The sequence below is a fragment of the Choloepus didactylus genome, chromosome 6 (assembly GCF_015220235.1).
Source record: "Choloepus didactylus isolate mChoDid1 chromosome 6, mChoDid1.pri, whole genome shotgun sequence".
Lineage (NCBI taxonomy): Eukaryota > Metazoa > Chordata > Mammalia > Pilosa > Megalonychidae > Choloepus > Choloepus didactylus.
The window spans coordinates 46298025-46317890 of NC_051312.1; the positions used below are offsets into that span (position 1 = coordinate 46298025).

At 40.6% G+C, this 19866-nt stretch overlaps 1 protein-coding gene and 1 pseudogene across 2 annotated transcripts in view; one reads left to right on the forward strand and one right to left on the reverse strand.

Annotated features, from left to right (window-relative positions):
* KIAA1549L (KIAA1549 like) overlaps positions 1-19866 on the reverse strand; it is a 363244-nt gene that overhangs the window by 169784 nt on the left and 173594 nt on the right. The gene's annotated exons all lie outside the window — the stretch shown is intronic.
* On the forward strand, positions 737-2244 carry LOC119537824 (annotated as a pseudogene).

Below are 19866 nucleotides of genomic sequence, written 5' to 3' on the forward strand. Positions count from 1 at the left end.
CCCAGTATTCTAAGTACTCTGAACAAAGATGTCTGTGAGTAAAGCTGAAAGAGGTGGGATAGGAGAATATATGACACCAGAGGTAAAGATAGATGATAAAAACTGGGACTGTATAACTTGGCAAAAACCGGAGTGGCCAATGACTGTTACTAAAATGCACAAATATAAAAATGTTTTTGCATGCAGGAGAGCAAATGAATGTCAACCATGCAGAGTGTTGAAAAAGGGATGGTATTTGGGAAAAAACATAATCAAAGCAAACTGGAGTCTGTGGTCAACAGTAACATTGCAATATGTTTCCATTAAACGTAACAAAGGCAACATACCAATGCTAAGTGTGTATGAGGGGGGATATAAGGGAGGGATATTGGATTCTTGGTAGTGGTGTTGTTTTCTGTCCTTACTATTATGTTGTCTTGTATGACATGTTATTGTTCTTTTTATCATCTTTTTCATTATTCGCTACAAAAAAAAAGTCTTGTGTTATAAAAAATTTCTTTAACCTAGAAATTCCCTAAACTATTTAACTGTGGAACTCTTTTTCTTTCTTTGTATAATATCAGTTAATATTCCAAGGGATCCCTGATCTGAAGAACACCTTTAGGGAATTCTATCTTAAATCATTTCAGAGCTAAAGCTGTTGCCCTTCAGCAGTTTCAGAAACCAATGGAGGCGGGGCGGGGGGAGGCGCGCACCTAGCGGGCCCTTTGAGCCCCGACCTGACAGAGGTGTGATAATGGATCATCATGCTTCTACCACCAAACCTTGAAGAATCCAAAACCAAAACGTCATTCATCGCTTGGAATGTCGGAGGATCAGTTCAGGCAAGGCCAGACCTCTCTCGAACTCTATGAGTACCAGGGCTGCCAGGCAGCAGAGGACCTTCTGCAGGGATACGAGGGGAGATCCTGCCCAATGGCGATGACCTGCGGTCAGTCAACATCTGGGGCCAGCTCTTTGAATGCTTTTTTGTCCTGCTGCCCATCACCAGCGTGGCGGCCAATGGCGGGCTCCTGAACTGGGAGTGCAGCCTCTTCACTGTCGACTGCCGCTGCCTCACGGTGGGCTCCCCTGCCTACCCCCGGACCAGCCTCACCCTCCTTTCTATGAGAGCTATCAGAACAGTGAGTCAGGGACTCCCAACGTCCCCTCTGGAGGACTATTCCCTGCATATCACTGACCTCCCCACTGGCCGCTTATGTGATACCCGTACTTTCAGGTGTTACAAAGTGGTCCTGTCACACAACCAAGGGCTGTATTTGTATAAGAACATCCTGTCCATCTTGTAAGTGCAGCAGCAGACAATCCACATCTTCCAAAGTGACTCCCGAAGGCACTTTTCATTGATGTGCAGACTGCTGGCCACTTTTGCTATGAGGATGACCTTCTCACTGTGTCAGCTGTTTTTCCTGAGGTACAGCAGGACAGTCAGACAGGCATGGCCAATCCCTATAGGGATTCTTTCATCAATTCCCTGAAACGTTGGCTGCTGGTATACTTGTGGCATCAGACAGAACAGGATGGTAGTGCAATGGCCAAGAGGCGCTCCTTCCAGTATTCTGACCAACTGCGTCAGCTACGCATGTGGAAAATGCAGCTTCTGGATGAAAACCATCTGTTTATCAAGTATACGAGTGAGGATGTAGTGACATTGCAGGTCGCAGACCCATTGCAGGCTTCTTTTTTTGTGGTATACAATATATTGACAACAGAGGTGATTGCTGTGTTTGAGAATATGTCAGATGAGCTTTTGGAACTCTTTGAGAACTTTTGTGACCTCTTCTGTAATGCTACCCTGCACAGTGAAGTCCAGGTTCCCTGCTCAGCTTCCAGCAACAATTTTGCAAGGCAGGTCCACTGCCAGTTCAAAGACACTATTATAAATGCCAAATATGCAGGGCACAGGGACGCAGTATGCTGGCTGTTGGGCCAGCTTCCCATCAATGCCCAGTCTTCAAGTAATAGTCCCTACTTTGATTTGTCTCTCTTCAGCTATGATGACAAGTGGGGATCAGTCATGGGGCAGCCCAAGACTTGTGGAGATCCCCTATCAGGTTCTATGCCCAGGACTCTGGTCTGCTGAACTTTGAGATCCAGGTAGGCCTACTGGGCCACCCCATCAACCACACAGCATGAAGCCTTGTTGCTTTCACCTTTCACCCTTTTGAGCCTTTCGCCATTTCCGTGCAGAGGACTAATGCTGAGTATGTTGTCATCTTCCATATGCGACACTACTGCACATAGATGCCTCACCAAAGCCAGCTTCTCTGGTCTCCCAAGACTTTCTTATCTGAGTTAGACTCCATAGCAAAGCCTCAGACTACCAGCTGCATTCCTACCGAGGTATTCCAACTGGTATACCTCGAATGAGAGAGCCAGAGGAGAGGAGCGAGGTGGTTCAGCCTAACTGAATTCTTTTATTGTCTACAATCCAACTGCTAATTTGATTTAAAGTCCTCTTGCCTTTTCCCTGTGGGAATGTCCAGCATTAAGTCCAGCTAATTTTTGTTTTATTTTGCATTTTATTGCTGTGAAGATGATAGCATTACACCTGTACCGCATCACAACACTGCTTTGGCATGTGTTTTGCAGCCTGAAACAGTTAAATCTTTTTTCCTCATGAGGGTAAGGGCCCTCTTAATAAGAATAAAATAAATTAAGAAGAGTAAAATAAATAAATAAAGCCTTGATATTTTCTTAAATAAAAAAAAAAAACAATAGAAAAAACTCAAGAACTGATGGATGGAGTGAATTCATTATGCAATCAGAAAACATGTTCTTCATCATTATATAGCTGACAAATTCATCTAATGTTTGCTTATTTCACAGTGTATTTTATCAGACTTATTCATGAACTCTTCTATGGATGCACATCACTTGAGACCGCATATGGCTGAGCACCAGGAAACCTGTAAAGTGCTGTAATAAATGCAAGGGACCATCGTTATTATACTGATTGGCTCTAATGTCTTCTTGGGGCACCAAGTTAATTTAGGCAAAATGATAATATCAATAATTTGCTCATTTGCCTCTCTGACTGAAGATATACAAGAAAAATGCTCCGATGGAAAAGGTTATGTGATACTTCATGGATATTGATACTTTTCTTCACAATTGGATATTAAAAATCTTCAAGTATATATTGTGGGCTAAAAGAAGCAGAGTTTGTTGCCAATATGAATAATAAATATTGGTAACTCATAATTCATATTCATTGATGACTGATATAGGCATACAGTATACTAGAAAAATTTAACTTCATTAATTTGAATACCATTATTTAAGGTCTTCTTAATTCAGATTATTATTAAAAGAAACCATAACTCAACTTCATTAGGACTGGATAATGATTAAACAGATTGCCTCCAGGATTAAAGAAAAGAAAATATTTGTTCCAAGTAAATAATTTCCAAGCCCTTTAAAAGCACCCAAACTTAAAAAATAGCCACTATGTTCATATCAAATAATTTTCATTTATAGTTTATTTGCCTTGGGTTGTTTATATAAGTGGTCATATCAAAATAGCATTTATCTTAAAACTTCTACAATTTAGATATTTCACTAACTATACTGGGTTAGTGTTCCCCAAAATTCATGTTCACCCAAACCTTAGAATGTGACTTTATTTGGAAATAGGGTCTTTAGAGTTGTAATTAATTAAGTTGAGGTCATACTGAATTAGGGTGCCCCTAAATCCAATGACTAATGTCCTAATAAGACCTTGTGAAGATAGACACACTTAGACACCTAGAAAAAAACACAGGTACACACATACACACAGTGGGGAGAAGGCCATATGAAGAAATGGGAAGAAGGCTGAGATCAGAGTGATGGAGCTACAAGCCAAGGAACACCAAGCATTGTCAGCAGCCTCCAGAAGCCAGTAGACAGATGTGCCAGTATGATGTATTATGTCCCCCCAAATGCCATTATCTTTCATGCAATCTTGTGTGTGCAGACATATTAGTGTTGATTAGATTTTGGAATCCTTTAAGTGTTTCCATGGAGATGTGATTCAATCAACTGTGGGTGATGACTTTGGTTGGATAATTTCCATGGAGGTGTTGCCCCGCCCATTCAGGGTGGGTCTGAATTAAATTACTGGAGCACTATATAAGCTCAGACAGAAGGAGCAAGCTTGCTACAGCCAAGAGAGAAACTTTGAAGAATGCACAGAAGCTGAGAGAGTAGCTGCAGATGAGAGACAGTTTGAAGACAGCCATTGAAAGCAGACTGTGGAGAAGCTAAGAGTGGACAAACACCCGAAGAGCAACTAAGAGTGACATTTTTGAGGAGCTGAAGCCTAGAGAGGGACATCCTGGGAGAAAGCCATTTTGAAACCAGAACTTTGGAGCAGATGACAGCCACGTGCCTTCCCAGCTAACAGAGGTTTTCTGGAGGCCACTGGCCATTCTCCAGTAAAGGTACCCGATTGTTAATGCATTACCTTGGACACGTTATGGCCTTAAGACTGTAACTGTGTAAACAAATAAACCCCCTTTTGTAAAAGCCAATCCATTTCTGGTGTTTTGCATTCTGGCAGCATTAGCAAACTAGACAACAGGGGAGGAAGGAAATTGCTTCTTAGAGCCTTCAAAAGGAGCCATACTTCTATTGACATCTTGACTTCTAGCCTCTAGCTCTGTGAGAGTATAAATTTATGTTGTTTCAAGACACCCAATTTGTAGTACGTAGCTTCAGCAGCACTGGGAAACTAGTATACTGAGACTATATTTCCTCTCATTTAGTATAAAATAGAAAGTTCTGTCTATATTAAATTGAAATTTACTCTATCAACAAAAATTCCACTTCATTTCCCTGGTAATAACCACAAATGTTTGTAGAAACTACCTGCATTGTTCTGAAAAGTATTGGCCAGTTCTTTACCAAGTCCAATATTAAATTATTTTCAAAGTCTTAGCCTCATAAGTGTATGATTTCCTCCCCTAAGAATACAGGGGAAACAAAGCGTTTCCATTTCAGCTTACAGTTCCTTTCCTGGATTCTTGCATGAATGGCTACTCACCTGCCTTTATTTATTAAGTATTTCTTCTGACCTTTTGGTGGGTCTATGTCTATATTTTTCTAGCAGAACATTCCATTTTATATCATATAATGTTTACTTTTTTAAAAAACAGTTTTATTGAGATTTATTCACATACCATACAATCCATGCAAGTGTACAATCAGTGGCTCTTAGTATAATCACAGAGTTGTATATTTATCACCACTATCAATTTTAGAACATTTTCATGACTCCAAAAAGAAAAATCTCCTGCCCCTTAGCAGACACCTCTCAGTATCTCTTTCCCCAACTGTACATAATCACTAAACTAATTCTGTCTCTATAAACCTATTTATATTTTATATAACTGGTGTTCTGGTTTGCTAATGCTGCCGGAATGCAAAATATCAGAAATGGATTGGCTTTTATAAAAGGGGGTTTATTTGGTTACACAGTTACAGTCTTAAGGCCATAAAGTGTCCAAGGTAATGCATCAACAATTGGGTACCTTCACTGAAGGATGGCCAATGGCGTCCAGAAAAACTCTGTTAGCTGGGAAGGCATGTGGCTGTCATCTGCTCCAAGTTCTGGTTTCAAAATGGCTTTCTCCCAAGACATTCCTCTCTAGACTTCAGCTCCTCAAAAATGTCACTGTTAGTTGCTCTTGGGGCATTTGTCCTCTTTTAGCTTCTCTGGAGCAAAAGTCTGCTTTCAAAGGTTGTCACCAAAATATCTCTGTAAGCTGAAGCTCCTCTCTCAGTTTCAGTGCGTTCTTCAAAGAGTCCCTCTTGGCTCTAGCAAGCTTGCTCCTTCTGTCTGAGCTTATATAGTGCTCCAGTAATTTAACTCAGACCCACCCTGAATGGGCGGGGCAATACCTTCATGGAAATTATCCAACCAAAAGTCTTGTCCACAGCTGATTGAATCACATCTCCATGGAAACACCCAAAGGATTCCAAAATCTAATCAACATTAATATGTCTGTCCACACAAGACTGCTTCAAAGATAATGGTGTTTTGGGGGACATAATATATCAAACTGGCACAACTGGAATCATACAATATGTAGTACTTTGTGTCTGGTTTCTTTCACTTAGAATGATTTTTTTTAAATTATTGCTATTTTTTTAAAATTAGAGACATAGTAGATTTACAGAAAAGTCATGTAAAAAATACAACATTCCCATATACCCCTTTATTGTTGACACTTTGCATTAGTGTGGTCTCTTGTTGACAAACTCTCCAAGATTCTGTTTATCTGTGAATATTTTAAACTCTCATTTTTGAAAGACACTTTTGCCAGATAAAGAATTTTTGGCCAAAAGTACTTTGGGCAGAAAACAAAAAAAAGTATTTGCAAAGCCCCCTTGAGAGACTGGAGGAAAAGGTGGAACTATTAAACTTCCTCACCTGAGGAATATCTGATACTCTCTCAATCATTAGGAATGTCCAATTTAATAAGCCAAGCCCTCAATCTTGAGGCTTGCCTTGATGAAACTTATTCTTACAATGGCAAAACTAAGCCTACTTATAATTATGCCTAAAAGTCACCTCTAGAGAACCTCTTTTGTTGCTCAGATGTGACCCTTCTCTCTACGCCAACTCTGCAGTTAAACTCACTGCCCTCCCCACTATGTGGGACATGACCCCCAGGGATGTAAGTCTCCTTGGCAATGTGGGACAAGACATCCAGGGATGAGACTGGCCCTGGCATCGTGTGATTGAGAAAGCCTTCATGACCAAAAGGGGGAAGAGAAATGAAACAAATAAAGTTTCAGTGACTAAGAGATTTCAAATAGAGTTGACGGGTCATACTGAAGGTTACTCTTATGCAAGCTTCAACCAGATATTGCAAAGTGCTACAGTATGTCATGTCCCAATCAACAGTGTTCCTGAAAATCCTAAAGAAAACCCTTGGCTCTATCTAAGACTCTATAAAAGTTTTTCTTAATGAGTTTATTTTCTCAGAAATGTAAGGCCCCTGAGATTGTTCCTATGCCAGATAAGTCCTGAAACCCAGAGGTACCAGTCTCTCCAAGAATATCAACCAGTTTCACTCTTCTACCCCGTAAGGTCAACACCCCTTTCCAGCACAAAGAAGTTAAAATGGCCATTGCCCAGATATCCCTGAAGACTGAGAGAATGTTCAAATGAGAGGGAGGAGGTACAACTGAGAAATTAAGATTTAACAAATGATTGTGGCTACTGACTCATTGTATATATATTTCTTTTTGGTTTCTGGTGTATTGGAGTGGCCAAAAGGAAATACCTGAAATTGATGAACTGTTATCCAGTGTATTTGATCTTTTACTTTGTATAACTATACGGCTTTTACTGTGTGACCATGTGATTGTAAAAACCTTGTGACTGACACTTTCTTGATTCAGTGTATGGGTAGAAGAGCAATAAAATAAAGACAAAAAATAATAATGGGGGGGGAATAAGGAGTATGGGATGTTTGGGTTTTCTTTTTTTATTTCTTTTTTTGAAGTAATGAAAATGTTCTAAAATTGATTATGGTGATGAATGCTAGCGATTACATACTTTGGGTGGATTATATGGTATGTGAATATATCTCAATATAATTGCATTAAAAAAGAAGTCTTGGCTGGCAATTTTCTCTTTCAGTACCTTATATATGATACATATAAACCATGGTTTCTGATGAGAAATTGGCATATAGTTTTACAGCAGTTCCCTTGTATGTGACAATTCACATTTCTTTTGCTGCTTTCAGGATTCTCTCTTTATCTTTGGCATTTGATGTTCTGATTAGTATGTGTCTTAGAGTAGGTCTATTAGGATTTATTCTTTTTTGGAGTATACTGCACTTCTTGGACATGTATATTTACGTCTTTTGTAAGAGTTGGGAAATTTTTGGCCATTATTTCCTCAAATATTCTTTCTGCCCCTTTTTCCCTCTCTACTCCATCTGGGACACCCATGAAATGTATGTTTTGCACTTCATGCTGTCATTCAAGTCCCTGAGTCTCTGCTCAGTTTTTTCCATTCTTTTCTCTATCTGTTCTTCTGTCTGTAAAAACTTTTTTTAAACAAAATTTTCTTGAAAACCTTGTTAACATTTAATAGCAAAAAGTCATTCAACTTTTTCATGGTTTTTATGAAGTTTTTGTTTTAAAGATTAAACATATTTCAAAAGTATTCATGTAAACCAATGAGATGTGAATAAAGCTTTTATAATGAGCTTCTCAAATAAATCTTTTAAATATCTACCTTCTTTCTTAGTATGGCTTGTAATTTTTTGCTTTCTGATTATCTTGATGAGTTTACTATGAAGGCCAGTTTCTCTCTCTTGCCTAGGTTTTATTATTGATTGGCTTTGTGTTAAGGCTCTTCTTTGATATTTGGATCAACTTATTCTAAACCTTTAGAATTGCCTGTGTTTAACTGATCATATTTTTCCAACTCTTCTTCATCTGATTCTTGCCCTGGATATGTGGTAAAATTTTTACAATTGCACTATTTGTGCAATTGTTTCACCCACAGGAAAAAGCTTCCTTTTCTCTCTTCCTTCTCCGGGAATCTTGATCTGCTATGTTTTTTGTTTTGCTTCTATATATTTTTTTAACACTTTTTATTGTGAAATATAACATACATGCAGAAAAGTGACAGATTTAAAAGTACAGTTTAACAAGTAGTTATAGAGGGAATTTCAAAGTTTGGTATGGGTTACAGTTCCACAATTTCAGGTATTTCCTTTCAGCTGTTCTAGAAACTAAAAAGAAAAGTCTATATAATGATTCAGTTGCCATAATCATTTGTTAAATCCTAACTTCTCTGGTACAACTCCTCCCTCTCATGTGATCATTCTCTTATTCTTCAGGGATATTTGTGTTTTGCCTCTATAGATTTTTTACACCTTCATTGCCTCTAGCTGCTTTTCCCTGGAGGGCAAATTCTTGGAGGAGGGTCACCCCAGAGAGGACTTTCCTAAGCCAGTATTTCCCAGCCAAAACAGGGCCAAGGACCCAGAAAGGGGGCACAGTCCAGCTCCGAAGAGTCCTGGGGAGAAGTTCAGGAAAGACACCAAAAACCTTTTTTGACAAGTCTCGAAGATGTGCTTTCCTGGCCTGCTCAGCAGATGGTGCCCTTCAGCCTCCTCACAGCCGTAAGGAGGCACTGTCTTTAATCCCCCAACACCTCTGCCCCTGGCCGGGGTGGGTTTGAAACAATGGCCATGGCCATCCCTGTCCAGGGTGGGTGGAAATAGCAGCTCAGAGCTGGAACCCAGCAATCTGAATTTGCCAATCAAAAGCCATGATCAGTTCTCAGTCATTTGCCCCTCAAGGAGTTCCATGTCCCTCTCCACCTGCAGCAGCCAGCCAGGGTGGGCCACCTTGAGAGTGGGGGGTGGGTGCCAGCAGCTGCTTCAGAGTGAGCTGCTCACAGTTCTATACCGTAGTTTCTCAGCCTCTCTGTCCTGCTTTTCCCTGGATGCTGTACAGGGCTCCCCTGGCCTCCAGAGCCCCAGATCAGTTGTTTCAGATAGTTCATGACCATCCACTAGCTGTTTTGGAGGAGGAATGAGCCCTGGAGCTCTGCACTCCACCATCTCCCCTGAAGTTCAATGTTTACTTTTCATGGTTTCTCTGTGTCAACATGTTTGTTACCTTCCACTTCATCTTGTATTATTTCTCTTCATACCACTTCAGTCCATCAATGAGATTAAATGAACTCCTCATCCATGTGTGACGAGCAATTTCAAATGTATCTAAACATCATTCATCTGGTACACATTTATCCCAAAGCAGAATGTTATCTGTGACTTCCAGAAAGCCTACCAGGTTGCTTCAGAACTGATAAGGAGTTTCCATGATGAGTGGTGTCCTAGTTTGCTAATGCTGCAGAACGCAAAACACCAGAGATGGATAGGCTTTTATAAAACGGGGGTTTATTTCGCTACACAGTTACAGTCTTAAGGCCACAAAGTGTCCAAGGTAACACATCAGCAATCGGGTACCTTCACCGGAGGATGGCCAATGGCGTCCGGAAAACCTCCGCTAGCTAGGAAGGCAGCTGGCGTCTGCTCCAAAGTTCTGGCCTCAAAACAACTTTCTTCCAGGATGCTCTTCTCTAGCAAGCTTGCTCCTCTTCAAAACATCACTCACAGCTGCACTCAGTTCCCTCTCTCTGAGTCAGCTCATTTATATAGCTCCACTGATCAAGGCCCACCCTGAATGGGCGGGGCCACGCCTCCATGGGAACATCTCATCAGAATCATTACCCACAGCTGGGTGGCGCACATTCCAAGCAAATCTAACCAGCACCCAAACGTCTGCCCCACACAAGACTACAAAGATAATGGCATTTGGGGGACACAATACATTCAAACCAGCACAAGTGGATATGTATTCCCTCCCAAGCCCACCACCATCTTCACCATCATCATCATCAGTATAACACTTACTATGTGCCAAACACTGTTCTAAGTACTTTTTAACATATTGATTTAATTCTCACATACCCAAGGAGTTAGGCACTACTATTATACCTATTTTATAGATGAAAAAAATGACATATAGTAAGGTAAATAACTAGATGAAGGTAACAGCTAGCAAAATGGCAAACTTCAGACCTCACACTCTTAACCATACTGCTTATGCCCTTTCTTTTTTATCCCATTGATTCCTTTATGGTTCCCCAACCAGCCTCCAAAATGAATCCACATCTGATTTTATCCCACTCCAGAGCTGCTTTCTGCCCATCAAGTTTTCTCTCCAAGTCTTCTTAAATTCTTCTCTTCATTTTTCCTTAGTCCTCTCTATAACCATCACATGAAAACTAGTTGGGTCATGATTTCTAAAAGTATATGGTTCATTCTTAGTGAGATCCTAGATAACTGATGATAGCTATTTAAATGCTCCAAACATCTGCATATCTACTTGTTAATAAAATGCTCATCAGAGTCAGAGGAACTATGAGGAAGGGAATATGGAGGAAGGAAAGAGAGGTAATTTTCCACCCCCTTCACCCAGACCAGCTCTGTTTTTAGCTGTTGTATATATTGGACTTTTTCACATAAGATTTCACTTGAAGAAAGATCTCCAACATATAAAGGACTCATGTTTGGATGTGATTTTTCGTTACTGGCAATGGGTTTTCCTATATCCATCCAGTTTCCTCCAGGGCAATCTGTGATTAGCAGCAGAGTCTTGAGATGTCTCGCCAGGACCAGGGGTGCCCATGGAGAAGGTACCAGAATGCTGGTACTCTCACCACTTGGGGTTATAAGCACAGACACCACTCTTCTCTAGGGGAAGCTAAGACAGACTGTCCACCATTTGGTAGGAGTCTGGAAGGAGATGTTGTGTGTCTGCCTAACTGCCGCATACTTGAAAGACAATAGTCCATGGTCAAAGTATCCTACCATATACATGAAACTCATCCTTTATGCATTCATTCAATAAACATGCTGTGTACCAGACCACATGCCAGACACCAGCACTTACTGAATGTTTCCATATAGCCCATCATTGTTCTAAGCGTTTACAAATATGAACTCATTTAATCCTCAAAACAATGCTATCAGGAAGGTGCTAATTCTTATTCTCATCTTACAGATGCAGATATAGGCATAGAAATTAAAAATCTTACCGAAAATTATACAGTTTGCAAGTGGTGGAGCTGTGATTCTAACCCAGGAAGTCTGTCCCAGAGTTTGCTATCGCACAGCACCAGGATGAAGTGTCCCCACCCCACTTTAAGGAACTCCAAAAGGCTCCACTTTTTAGGGATGCCATTTTAAAAAAATAAATTACCAAGCGCAAGAATTTCCAAATGCCAGTGTAAACTCCAATCCAAGGCAAAGTTTTTCACTCAACCAAGACAAAACAAGAAAAATAATAATAGGTGTGTGTGTGTATTAGTTAGGCTTCTCTAGTGAAACAGAACCAACAGGAGATATGTATAAAGAGATTAATTACAAGGAATTGGCTCACATGATTGTTGGGACTGGCAAGTCCAAATTCTGTAGCGCAGGTCAGAGGCTGAAAATTCCAGCAGGAATGATGTTGTAGTCTTTAGGCAGAGTCTGTAGGGGAGGCCAGGAATAGAGGTTGCAGTTTTGAGGAAAACTTCATATATATATATATATATATATATCCTGATGGTTCTATTTCTCTGGAGAACCCTGATGTTGGTACCAGGAGTGGGATTAGAAGGGGCTCTGACTATTTAGCTGGTTGGCTGAAACATAGACCAAAAGGATATCTAAACTAAATGAAGTTGGGATGCTGTGCCAGTTTGAGTGTATTGTGTCCCCCAAATGCCATTATCTTTGTGGTCTTGTGTGGGGCAGACGTTTTTGGTGCTGGTTAGATTTGGTTGGAATGTGCCCCACTCAGCTGTGGGCAATGATCATTTTGATGAGATGTTCCCATGGAGGCGTGGCCCCACCCATTCGGGGTGGGCCTTGATCGGTGGAGCTATATAAATGAGCTGACTCAAAGAGGAAACGGAGTGCAGCTGGGAGTGATGTTTTGAAGAGAAGCAAGCTTGCTAGAAAGGAACATCCTGGGAGAAAGCCGTTTTGAGGCCAGAGCTTTGGAGCAGATGCCAGCTGCCTTCCTAGCTAGCAGAGGTTTTCCGGACGCCATTGGCCATCCTCCGGTGAAAGTACCCGATTGCTGAGGTGTTACCTTGGATGCTTTGTGGCCTTAAGACTGTAACTGTGTAGTGAAATAAACCCCTGTTTTATAAAAGCCTATCCATCTCTGGTGTTTTGCATTCTGCAGCATTAACAAACTAGGATAGATGCCAAACTGCCTTGGCATAATGTAAAATATATTCAAAGGTTTAGGGAGATTGGAAACTTAGAGCAGACTTACCATGTAAGACCTGTTCATCCACCCACAAGTGTCCAGAGGACACACTTTTCACCATGACTATAAGAAATAAATTTGTGTGTGTGGTAATGAAAATGTTCAAAAATTAATTTTGGTGATGAACACACAACTATATAATGGTAATGTGAACAACTGAATGTATGCTTTGTATGACTGTATGGTATGTGAATATATCTCAATAAAATTGAATTTAAAAAAAAGAAAAAAGAAAAAGAAATTTGTGAGAGGAGCCCAAGCATCCCAAAGAGCTCTGTGGTTGCTCTTCTCTGTAGGTCAGCTACCATGAAACTCCAAATCCTTAAACACAATGGGGATAATTGGATTCCTGGGTGGCAGGAGTCAAGTGGTGGCATTTAATTATCAAAGACAAGGTGGGTGTGGCTACCACACTGGACCACAGAGTCAAAGCAGTAATCAGAATAGTCTGACTTGCAGAGACTTATGGTGTTGGCTAGTTGGTCATGGGTACCTAGAGGCAAAATAGATGGGTAGTCTACTAAATTCTTACTTGCTCTGTGTAAGTGGAAGAGTTCTGCGTCAAGTGAACAAAAGTCTAACTCAAATAATGAAAACAGAGAGTCACAGCCCCTCAGTCAATGCCCAGATCTGAGACAGTTTACAGACCCAGAACACCCTGAATAAAGGGAAGGCCAGGTCCCCTTGTGCAAAGACCCTGCTATGCTGCCAAAAATATACACTGTTAGTCTTCCTCCCAGCCATCCCTAAAGGGACCTGCGGCCTTTTACCATGGTGACTGTACAGTGTGTGTTTTCACTAACTGCCTTTCTAGGTCTGCATGAAGGACCATCCTCCATTTTCAGTGTCAAAATCTCCTTTCTTTTCTAAATGACAATGGCAGTAGGTGTAGCTTTCTTCTTTGTGCCCCTAACCGACAAATTAAAAGTTAGCAATTCTAACTGAAACTTCCAAAATTTTCCATTTTACTGGTCCATGAAATCTCCAAACCTGCAAATCAATGAACTACCTTTTTTGAAGACCTGAAGTTTTCCTTTCATGGATAAGTACTTTACTACTCTGAAAGGCGTCTCAGGCCTGTTACTGCTGGGCTGGGGGAGGCAAGGAGGAAATATGAGGAGGACCTGACACTGGAGCAGCCTGGACAGAACAGTCTGGTGCTAAGGGTTTTGAGGGGCTGGTCTGGATGACCAAGGGAAAACTGCACAGGATGGATAACTATCTCTCCCTCTCTGATGACCTCTAAAGAAAGAACAGCTCTCCAGAGGTCAAGATTTTATCCAGCTTGTGATTTTCCAGGCCTTTCCATTATCTTATAATGCACGTCTTAAAGTTAAAAACATAGACTATTGCCCTCAAGATAAATAACATACAATTCTATCTTCCACTCTGAATTGTTAACACTATTCACTTCACAGTAAATAATTGTTAGAACCATTTACCAGTGAAATAGTGGCATGTTTTGTTGACTTTTTACAAATACGAAGAAGAATTAAATGATTCTTGTGGCACACTGGTTGGGTTGTTAATTACTTGTAATTGAATCTGAAACCCTGGTTCTTTAAAAAATAAAAATAATTAATGGCAAACATATGTCATTGTAGCATATAGAAATCAACATTTCTATTATGCAGCCTTGTTTAAAAGCTACTACAGTCAACCTGGATTGGAATATTATGTAAGCTAACCCTAAATTTATTTCAGTATGATGAATTTGTTGATTAAATGGCTTGCATAGTAGTGATACACATCTTGCTCAGAATTCTCAAAATTTAACTGTTTATTTTTTTTCATGCCAACCCACATCAAACAGTTCCCATTTTCAAAACACCCAGGCTATTTAATAATGAATTCCTCAAGAAAAAAAAAAATGCTACATATGTGAAAATAAGTGATTTAAATCACTATTGGGAAAAAACTGAAATTTAATAACAAAGGTAAAGATTATGTTATAGCTTTAGTTGCAACTTTAGAGAATTTTAATGTGCTGAATAATGAAACTGATTTTATAATATCAAAGCAAGTAGAAAGGAAACGAATAACTTTATTTTGCGAATTGAGGTTTCCAAAGTCGGGGGTGATGTCACAGTTCCTGGGCTCAAAGCCACTATATACAGGACAAAGCCAGGAACCAATTTTGTTTGAAAAGTAGTTGTTAATAGAATAGACTAACACAAAGTAGTCTCCAACATGTAGTAGACTCTGCTGTGATTTTACCTGCTTCAATGAATTCAAAGATAGAGTAAATATCTGGTTTAGGATCTGGGGTGGGGGTGGGTTAGTAAAAACATCATCCGTGGGGCCAAGAAAATGGATTCTGATCACGGTTCCCTCACCTGCTCTCTTTGAGGCATTAATTAAATCACTTTGCCTGAGTGGGCCTCTGGTTCCTCATCTGTAACAACAGAGAGTACAATTAAGTCATCTACAAGAGCCCGTTAATTACAGCATGATTTAAACAAAAAAAAGAAACTGTTTCTTAAATAGTTTTATCACTCTAGACATAGATTAGTCATGTCCAGTAAAAATTTTCCTGCTACCTCTTTTAAGTCTCTCTTAATCTCTAGGTTCTCCCCAGCATTCCTTCCTTTCCATTACAAGGTGCCTATTGAAAACCCTTTTCCCTGTAGTTTTCCACAGTCTGGACTGTGTTGATGCACATGCAGGGTGAAGTTCAAGGTGTTTCCCTGCCCTCTGCATTCCCTGCAAATGGGCAGCTGAATCCAGAGATGGAAGCCTTTGTTAAGCCCTCACTTTTATTAACTTATAATATTTTTAAATGGGAATGAAGTAACAAGAAAAACATTCAAATGCAATCTCTATTAACCATACCCCTTATCTTCCTCATTTGCCTACAGCACTAACTCTTTCCAAGGAGGAATAAGGTATAATTGCCACATTCGCTATCAACACCAAGGATTGTTTTTATTAGAAAGCCAGCTCTGAGCTCTTATGCATCAAGGATCTGGACTTTATCCTAGGTCTAGTTTTTGCAAAAGTTGCCTGCCATCTTATTTTCACTAGTCTCCTTTCTTTCTAGACCTACAGCTCTCCCTCCTACAGAGCTGTTATATAACGTGGCTCTACCACATGGAGGTTGCCATCGGTAACTATTCCAGGAGGCAGCCCTTCAGTAGAAATAACAGAAATATGCTGCCTTAGAAGTATGACCCCATCTCTCCCAGGGAAATGAACTCCAGAAGGCTACTTTAAAAACAGCATCCAGCAGGAAAGGAGCCAAGGGTGAGATGTTTCCTAGCGTTGTCGTCGAGGAAGCAATTCTGCCACCAGCCATTGCGGTTGCATCAGCTGCAAAAATGAGCATTCTGTAGGCAGAGCAGATGTTCCAAAGCTGTGTCATTTACAAATATAGATGGCAAATGTGAATTGAAGATGCGATCTCACTCAGTCTCATATTTGGGGGTAACAGTAATTAGGAACATTGAATATAATTGGAGCTGAGGATGCTAGGATCTTTCTTCAGTCTAAATATAACTAGAAAAAAATTTTTAAGTAAAATAACTCTCATTGTTGCCTGCCACCACAGTAGCAGAGTGAGCCAGTCTAATTCTGGGCAGCTTAGACAAACATGGCTAGTTCCACATCTTTGCTAAAAGAACTGTCAATTCAAAAGAACTGTCAATTCTTCAGCCATATGAGAAATTAAAGGGAGGATAAGATGATGGTCAGGAGGTAGTAGGGTTTTTTAAAAGAATAAACAATTAGGAAGAAAAGGGCTGAGGAGAGTAATTTTTCCCTTCAAAATTTCAGGGAATTGGGAATAAGGGCTTGATGTGTCTAATCCCTCCAAGGGAGTTAAGAGGGAGAGGTTTGTAAATATCTGGGCCTGGATTTCTTGCTCAGAGATGGCTTATTGGTCTCATCTCAACACCAAGAGTCACCTCTGATAAATTAATAGTGGCTACCTGGACTGTTTTGAAGGATTCTAAGCACAGTTCCAGATCATCAGGGAAGGGTGCTGTGATCAACTAGCAATGTCTGCCATGGATGCTTTTTTATAGGGTGGCAGCATAAGTGAAAAGATATTTAGCATCCCTGGACAAGGTGATCCCTAAGGATTTCTTTCAGATTCAGTCCAGCTCCATTCATTTTTAGACAATGAAATCAGGGCCAAGGTGGGTTAAGTGACTTGCCCAAGGTCTAGCACCAGAACTAGAGACTCAGTCTTGGACTGAGTCTTGGACAATGTTCTTTCTACCACCAGATGAATCATGTTTGTTTGTTTTTCTACAATGTCAACTGGAAAGAGGAGAGAAAAGGAAATGAAGGAAGCAAAGGGAGGAGGTTAAAGAATGACTGAGAGAACAAATGAAAGAGAGGAAAAGGTCAGCAATATTAGTATAGCTGGGCCAGAAAACAAACTTGCATCCCAGGAGGCAGTTACTACCCAGATAAGCTGTTTCCAAATCAGGTGAACCAGAGATACTTACAACTCCCTTACTGAAGGTTTCCTCCTCACCACTGGCCTTAGAGAAGCTACTTGCATCACCTCCCCTGTGGTGCTGAGAATCTGCTCTCACAGCCTCTGCTGAGCAGGTCATGTGACTATGGCTTCCTGGCCACTGATGCTTGGACTGGGAATGGATAACTGGTCTGTACTGGTTTATATATATTACGTCCCCCAGAAAAAGCCATATTCTTTGATGCAGTCTTGTGGGGGCAGATGTATTAGTGTTGATTAGGTTGGAACCTATTGGTTCAGTGTTTTCATGGAGATATGACTCAATCAGCTGTGGGCAAGACATTTGACTGGATTATTTCCTTGGAGGTGTTGCCCCACCCAGTCAGGGTAGGTCTTTATTGGATCACTGGAGTACTTTAAAAAGAGCCACACAGACCCAGATGCAGAGCAACTGAGAGTGCCATTTTGAAGAGCAGCTGCAGCTAAGAGAGAACGAAATGCCCCAAGAGCAACACCTTGGAGAGTGCCATTTTGAAACATAACCTGGAAGCAAGCAGACACCAACCACGTGCCTTCTCAGCTAACAGGTTTTCCGGATGCCAATGCCTTTCTCCAGTGAAGGTACCCTCTGTTGATGCCTTAGCTTGGACACTTTATGACCTTAAGACCGTAACTTTGTAACCAAAATTAACCCCCTTTATAAAAGCCAATCCATTTCTGGTATTTTGCATTCTGGCAGCATTAGCAAACAGGAACATGGTCCAAGCTGGATTACTTGGAGGTTTTTCCAGGAATTTGAAACTGGAATTAGAGACACTTGTCATTCTATATTGGATGCTTGACGAGGGAAGTGATATAAAACAGGAAGCCAGGTTTGGCCCACATACATGCAAAAATAGAGAATGCTGGTTTGAAGAGAGACAGAGAGGAATGAAACAGAAGATGCTTAAAAGGAGGAAGTTAGAGAGATTAGGGGCCTGTTCTAGTTTGCTAATGCTGTCAGAATGCAAAATACCAGAAATTGATTGGCTTTTATAAAAGGGGGTTTATTTGGTTACAAAGTTACAGTCTTAAGGCCATAAAGTGTCCAAGGTAACACATCAGCAATAGGGTACCGTCACTGGAGAAAGGCCATTGGCATCCAGAAAACCTCTGTTAGCTGGGAAGGCACGTGGCTGGCATCTGCTCCAAAGTTCTGGTTTCAAAATGGCTTTCTTCCAGGACATTCCTCTCTAGGCTGCAGTTCCTTAAAAATGTCATTCTTAGAAGCTCTTGGGGTGTTTGTCCTCTCTTAGCTTCTCTGGAGTGAGAGTCTGCTTTCAACGGCCTTCTTCAAACTGTCTCTCATCTGCAGCTACTCTCTCAGCTCCCATGCATTCTTCAAAGTGTCCCTCTTGGTTGTAGCAAGCTTGCTCCTTCTGTATGAGCTTACATAGTGCTCCAGTAATTTAATTCAGATCCACCTTGAATGGGCAGGGCAACACCTCCATAGAAATTATCCAACCAAAGGTCTTGCCCACAGTTGAGTGATCACATCTCCACGGAAACATCCAATCAGCAGTCTCCAACCCAATCAACACCAATACGTTTCCTGCCCACACAAGACTGCATCAAAGATAATGGTGTTCTGGGGGACATAATTATCCAAACCAGCACAAGTCCCCTGTTCCATTTTAGGGGGATTCAGCTCTAACTCCATACCACTGGATTCTGTGAGATATCCTTGTTATGTTTTCCAAAATACAAGCCTTTTTTTGCTTCAACTAGCTTAGGTAGATTCTGTTCCTTGTAAGTGGATATGACTCCTGGCTAAATCAACTGAACTGTGGCTGGTTTCCATTTTCTATTGGTAGTAACACTACCGTGGGGGAGGGGAAAATAAAAACGATGGCATATTATGGGTTAAACATTCTCAAAAAAAGCCAAATTAATGGCCTAACCTTTGCAATAAAATATTGTGTTTGTCTACCAAGTAAAGCATTAAGGCAATAAATCAACTTAAACAAAATATCAGCTCTTTGAAATGTATTTTGGTGATTTACCTTCATAAATGAATGTGAAACAAGTCCACATTATTGCCATGCAAGTCATGCACAACTCCAGAAATGAGGCTACAAAATCCTGAAAACAAGCATCCACTTGCTTTTCACAAGTCACTAAAAATCCCAGATGGTAAAGCCTTTAAAATCGACTGCAGGAAAAATTAGTCTGTCTCCTGATCAAGATTCTGAGGCTATAAAATTGGCTGGCTGGCATATGAAGAGTTCATAAAACTGTGATTAAATAAAGACACCAGGAAGGGCTTAGGCAAAGCCTGTTCAAAGACAGCTCTGTAGGCTCTTTGTATGAAAGCAAAATGATATGAAGTCAGGAAAAATAAAGCCTTTCAAAAGACAAATTATTTCTGTAGGAATGAGATTTTCAGTGAAGTCTTCTGAATCTGACACAGACAATGAGACCATTGACGAAGAAGCCTGCTGAGATGTCACCAAGGCCAACACTGGTCAGTGCAGACCTGTTAAAATAATGCAGTTTGAAAAGGGTTGACCGGTCTGTGGCTTCTACCACATATCCTGGGAAACTAATTCTCCGGATTA